Genomic DNA, 6,000 nt, shown 5'->3' with positions numbered 1-6,000 from the left:
ACAAGTGTGAGGCCTTGAGAGTTGGGCTCCTGTCAGGACAGTGGGTTGAAGGTCTCCTCTTTAACGGGCCGTTGTGTACCCTGATTGAACCCCCTCACAAACTGTCGGGCCGGGGTGAGGGGGCGGCACACGTGTGAGGCCTTGAGAGTTGGGCTCCTGTCAGGACAGTGGGTTAAGGCCTCCTCTTTAACGGGCCGTTGTGTACCCTGATTGAACCCCCTCACAAACTGTCGGGCCGGGGTGTGGGGGCAGCTGGGTGACCGCATCACCTTTTGCTACAACAATTTAATTGGACAAAAAATTGAAGTTGGTGGCATAATCGTTAATAATCACACAAACAAGCCCAGATTGCTAAAAATCATTTCACAGCAACTGACGCTCCAAAATCTAAAATAACCCAAATTATAATTCCCAAATTATAATCATAATTGTAATTATAATTAATCATAATCCGTCAGAGAAAAGCCGTTTGCTTATTACGTACAACTGGTTTGCTCGCTCGCAACAATGTCGTTGAGGCCGAGCGCCAGAACGGAGGTCCGCCGGAACCGGTACAAGGTGTCCGCCGGCGCCGGGAGGATAACATGGTGGAGATCCGGAAGAGTAAGCGGGAGGAGAACTTGCAGAAGAAGCGGCGCGAGGGCCTTCAGCCGCAGCAATTCCAGCCCGCAGTCACTGTTCCACAGCTCGACAAGAAGGTAGAATCCATCACCTGATTCAACCGAATCGTTTTCTTTTTCCTAACTTTGAAATTGAATGGATTGCTGTAGGGTTTTTGATCCGATCATGTTGGATTTAGTGGTTTTGTTTGTTGATTAGCTGCTGCCTAACAGTAAAGGCTTTAATGTTACTCTGTTCCTTGTATTTATAGTTCCAAGTTATAGAATAAGATCAGAAATTCTCTAGATGTTGGGAGTGATCTTCCCTATAGATTGCGTGTATGTGACTAAATCGAGTTTGAGTGGTATATAGCTTGTACATAGTTGTTAAAGTCGTAATTAAATTAATTTGGTGGATCAAGTGAAACGTACAGTACATGATACATCATGATGTATTCGTGTTCTCTCTCCAGTTGGAGAGTCTCCCTGGAATGATTGCTGGGATTTGGTCGGATGACGCTACTCTGCAACTTGAAGCCACGACCCAGTTCCGCAAGCTTCTTTCGATAGGTAAGCAAATATTTCATGTTTAGGAGATTTTCTCCTGATTGCTATCTGTATATCTCTTTTTGTTGAAGGTCATTGGGTTTATCATGGTAATTTTGTTTGGACAGAGCGGAATCCGCCGATTGAGGAAGTAATAAAGTCTGGAGTAGTTCCCCGCTTTGTGGAGTTTCTTGCCAGAGATGATTATCCTCAGCTTCAGGTCTAAGCTTTTGTTGAATAATTCTGTGCAGTTTGACTCCTGATAAATATTCTCATATGATGTGTTCTCGAGTAGTAGCTTTCCCAATATTCTAGTTTGAGGCAGCATGGGCGCTCACAAACATTGCCTCTGGGACATCTGAGAATACAAAAGTCGTGATTGACCATAATGTTGTTCCCATTTTTGTGAGACTTCTTAGTTCTCCGAGTGATGATGTCCGTGAACAGGTACTTAAAATCTACAAGTGAATGCTTATACGGTCTATTTGGGACTTAAAATTCTGCTCCATTTCTAATCTGAGTATTGCTCAGTTGTGTTGCTGACTGCGTTTTTTTCAAACATTGACAATTATTCAGGCTGTATGGGCACTGGGAAATGTTGCTGGTGACTCACCAAAGTGTCGTGATCTTGTGCTTAGTTACGGAGCTTTAGCACCTCTGTTGGCGCAATTTAGTGATCAGGCAAAGCTATCTATGCTTCGGAACGCAACATGGACACTGTCAAATTTCTGCAGGGGAAAGCCACAACCGCAGTTTGAGCTGGTTTGTACATTATATTAATCGAGATGCCTCTGTATGATGTTTGCTTGATTTCAACCTCTCATTTTTTTTATGTTCACTACAGGTGAAACCAGCACTACCTGCTCTTACACATCTTATACATATGACTGATGAGGAAGTCCTCACGGATGCGAGCTGGGCACTTTCATATTTATCTGATGGCACCAATGATAAAATCCAAGCTGTGATTGACTCTCATGTGTGCTCTCGGTTGGCTGAGCTGTTAATGTAAGTGACAACTCATATGATATTATTCCTATACAATGTGCTTAGGATTGGCAGAACTTTTTAGTCTTGACTGGTCTCTTTAACTGTTTCTGTCCTTTTAGCCATCCTTCTCCATCTGTTTTGGTTCCTGCTCTGCGCACTGTTGGTAATATTGTGACGGGTGATGATGTCCAAACTCAGGTTTGTAGTTGAATTTGTTTATTTTAATTTCTGGCAAGAGAGTTGTTGTTTTTGTTGGGATAAGTTACGTGGTTATAAAGTTATGCTTGTAGTATTTTAAACCTACATACTCCTTGTGCACGCCATAAGAGTCACTGGAAGAAGAAATAAATGAAATCTAGAAGGGTATCACTATATTGTAAATTGTAAAGCTATTTTATGAAGTTTTGGGCACACTTGCAAAAGATCTATGGCATATTTTCTCGTCTTTGCAAAACTATTGTCTGTTGTGAGCTATCTTTGAGCCCTTCTCCTTACATTTACCCCTTTTTTTGTTGTGCAACTATTGTTTGGCATTACTACCTCCGTCCTTTAAAATAGAATTTTTAGAAACAGAACGGGTTTTAATGCACAATTGGTAAAATAAGATAGAAGAATTGGTAAAGTAAGAGATAAGGAAAGAAAAATGGGTAAAGTAAGAGAGAGGAAGAGAAAAAATAGTGGAAGTAGTTTAGTGGATTGTGGATCCACTTCCTAAAATAAAGATTTGAAAGTTTCTATTTTTAAGGGGCGGAATTAAATGGAAATAGTTTCCATTTTTAAGGGACGGAGGTAGTATAGTTTTATAATGTGGTTAACTCGTCTGTTGCAGGTTATCATTGATAATAGGGCTCTTCCTTGTTTGCTTCACTTGTTGACACAAAATTACAAGAAAAGCATTAAGAAGGAAGCGTGTTGGACTATCTCAAACATCACTGCAGGAAATAGAGATCAAATTCAGGTATCCAGAACATGATGATGTTATTTTGCTTTGATTATATGCTCAATGCTTAATATCATTTCTTGGAATATTAACTGAAGTGCTGGGACATTTGTCTTTGTTTTCTTTCATTATCATCCATTCATGTGGAAGAATGCTCAGTTTGACGAATCAGGCTATGTTGTTATTTGTCTATTTGTTAAAGTATATCAGATTATCCTTTCTTTGTTAATGACTGAGGTCTTGCACTGAATGAGCAAGCTGTGATTGAGGCCGGTCTCATTGCCCCTCTTGTTACTTTGCTTCACGCTGCCGAGTTTGATATAAAGAAAGAAGCTGCTTGGGCTATTTCAAATACCACTTCTGGTGGAACTCATGAGCAAATCAAGTAAAATAATTTATCAATGTTGTCGCATATATCATTGATTGTAATCTGCATCGGAAGCTGAGTTAACTTATATGGCAGGTTCTTGGTACGTGAGGGGTGTATAAAGCCACTTTGTGATCTCCTAATTTGTCCTGACCCAAGAATTGTCACGGTGTGCTTAGAAGGTCTTGAAAACATTTTGAAGGTCGGAGAAGCAGACAAGAATCAAGGGAACTCAGGAGACGTGAATGTTTTTGCTCAGATGATTGATGATGCAGAGGGTCTGGAGAAGATTGAAAATCTTCAGAGTCACGATAATAATGAAATTTATGAGAAGGCAGTCAAGATACTTGAAACATACTGGTTAGAGGAAGACGATGAGCAGTTAGTCTCTGGTGATGCTGCACAAGATGGGTTCAATTTTGGAGGTGGTGAACTTCCTGTTCCTTCTGGGGGTTTCAGGTTTGGTTGAAGGTAAAGTCTTAATCCACTTATTTGTTTTATGGAGTAGTAGTATATACTTTGTTGTTCAAATTTCAGTAAGCAATGATGTAATGTACGTAGATGTTAAACTTTACAGGAGGCATTATATTTATCCCGTTATGCTCAAAAGTGTTTCTGAGCTGGCTAGTTGAATAGTCATCAGAGTCCGGTGAACTGCAAGTTAGAGTCACAGTTGAAGAGAAGCAGTTCATCTTAGCTTAGCCATCTATGGTTCTTGAATACTACAGAGGGTCATTGTGATATTATCAGCCAGTTCGCGATGAGCTGTTAGTTTTGACAACTTTTGTGATGCAGCGTAAAACTGCCATGAAAGTTGCACTCTGTATTTAGTCGTCTTTTCAGGAGGGCAGTTTCCCCCCTAGAGTCAGAAAGAGTCGAGTCGGGTATATATTGTCCAGATGGAAAATCATTTCCATGTTGAGTTGGAATGAGGGAAAAAATGAAGTCATATATGTATTGTGTAAGTTTGAGTTGGTTATACCTTATGGTCTGAATATTATTGCTCTGGCAGAAGTATGAGTTCTGCTTCTTGCTCAGTTAATGTAAACTAGAAGAATGTGGTGTTTTTCTGAGAATTAGTACATTTTATTGGATTTGTTTGGTCACTTAGTTGTTTAGCTCTCTCTCTTCATACATCTTGGGAGTCGATTCTCTATGATTTGCATCTTGTAATAGAGCTTTTCTTGTATTTATCACGTCCCAAAATGTCAATGTTGCTGCTATGTGCTATTTTAGTTTTTAACGAGGCCAGACTCATTGAGTTATCATGACATTTTATTATTCTTGCTGTGGTACAGATTTCCCCTTTCTATTAAATGTATAAACTCTTACTACTGTTTATTTTCCAGTCAGCATCTTAAATTTTTGGTAAGCCTTATTATTGTTGCCCATTTGCTGCTACTAGGAATAAAACTATTCCATTATATGCTGATCATTATTCGTTAGGATCAATACCTTTTTATTTACAAGTAATTGCATAATGATAGTGTTTGTGTTATAGATTAGAGCATGGGATCCTAGGACCACAGCTGCATAATTTATTCACATTCTGTGATAGAGGTAATATTTTGTTTAAGTTTACACGTACGCCACTTTTAGGTGTAGGTTAATTAGTTTGATCTTGAAAATTTTGTTTGTACGTGATTCGTAATATTTCACTTTCTAGGCCAATCCGACGTGACCAATCTTTAACTTGATTCATAAGCTTTCGCTTATAATGTCGATCATTCTACTAGCTAGGTTAATCTAACAAGCTTGATAATGGGAAATGAATCCAACAAGACACGAGTGTCCTAATTCAAGTTTTTTAAAATTTCTAATTCGATCTTTTTTTTAAAAGAAAACACAACATTGGTCATTGGGTTGTGAAAATTGAAGAGTGGTGTGCATTTCACCCCAACAACAATAATAATCTAACTATGGTAAAGGAATATTTGGGTGATCACTGTACGACAAAAATCTAGATCAAGAGCTTTTCCAGACATATCCATGTTGTGATATAGTAGTAGGAGTACCATTTAAATCTACTATATTTTCAATATTTTCACAAAGTACTGTAGTACATTTTAGAAAGTCTTACTATAACCCAGTAGATAGTGAAGTGTTACTTTAAGTGGAAAGAGCTATGGACCATTGTCTTTCATACCACAACCTGAGTAACAATCTGCCCCATGTTCTGTCATTTATTTACCCTTTCTTCTAAAAATCCATCATGTAGTAGACTAGTATATAATCGACTGTGTGATTTATTAGGGGTGAAGATCACATTGAAGAGAGAGAATAATGTTTTCGGTCTCGGAAACATGTCTTATTCGAATATACTACTTACTAGAGTGAACTACAAAAATGGTCATTGGACTATGGGTTTATCTCGCCCATAGTCCCTGGACTTTAAAAATATCGCCAGTAGTCCCTGGACTAAGGGTTTATCTCGAAATTGGTCCTTTTAGCTTTTTTTGGTACGAAAATACCCTTTGATATTATTTTGGGAGGGTTTGGGCAATTTGGTCTTTTTACACTTTTAACATTTTAAATCTGATATTATTTCAAGTTATGTA

At 38.6% G+C, this 6,000-nt stretch overlaps 1 pseudogene; it reads left to right on the top strand.

The window, feature by feature from the left end:
- The first annotated feature begins 507 nt into the window (after positions 1–507).
- On the top strand, positions 508–4,663 carry LOC125207473 (annotated as a pseudogene).
- Positions 4,664–6,000: the final 1,337 nt, after the last annotated feature.

The sequence above is a fragment of the Salvia hispanica genome, chromosome 2 (genome assembly GCF_023119035.1).
Source record: "Salvia hispanica cultivar TCC Black 2014 chromosome 2, UniMelb_Shisp_WGS_1.0, whole genome shotgun sequence".
NCBI classification, from domain to species: domain Eukaryota; kingdom Viridiplantae; phylum Streptophyta; class Magnoliopsida; order Lamiales; family Lamiaceae; genus Salvia; species Salvia hispanica.
The sequence above is the reverse complement of the archived record's forward strand: the minus strand, read 5'-3'. Positions and strand labels throughout refer to the sequence as shown.